The following is a 504-nucleotide window of genomic DNA, read 5'->3' as shown; positions in this document are numbered from 1 at the left end:
AATTCCCTGATTAAAGAAATCACTTGGCTTTGAAGCAAAAAACATGTCAATGTCCTCTTTAACAACTTCCACAATTACATACTTTTCCCATTAAGATGGTGTTGCAGCAAACAAAAAAGATGGTAATCTGATGTTGCCATATCTGGAGAATATGGTGAGTAGGGGATAATTTCCCAACCCAACTCCATAATCTTGAGTTGCGTCAAACGTGTCACATGTGGACGTGCATTGTCGTGGAGAAGAAGAACGTATTTCTAATTGACGAGTGAAGGGCATTTCTGCCAAAGAATTTGATTTAAACATTCTGGTTGCTGACTATAGATATCTGCATTGACAGTTTGCTGTCGGTTGAGGAGTTAGAAATGAATTACTCCTTTGATGTCCCACCAAATACAAAGCATCACTTTCTGCAGATGGAATCCAGGTTTGGGATTGGAAGTGGTTTTTGTCTAGGACTGAGCCATTGTTTTTGGCATTTCATATTCGCTTAGAGAATCCATATTT

The sequence above is a fragment of the Limulus polyphemus genome, unplaced genomic scaffold (assembly GCF_000517525.1).
Source record: "Limulus polyphemus unplaced genomic scaffold, Limulus_polyphemus-2.1.2 Scaffold4532, whole genome shotgun sequence".
NCBI lineage: Eukaryota > Metazoa > Arthropoda > Merostomata > Xiphosura > Limulidae > Limulus > Limulus polyphemus.
The sequence above is the reverse complement of the archived record's forward strand: the minus strand, read 5'-3'. Positions refer to the sequence as shown.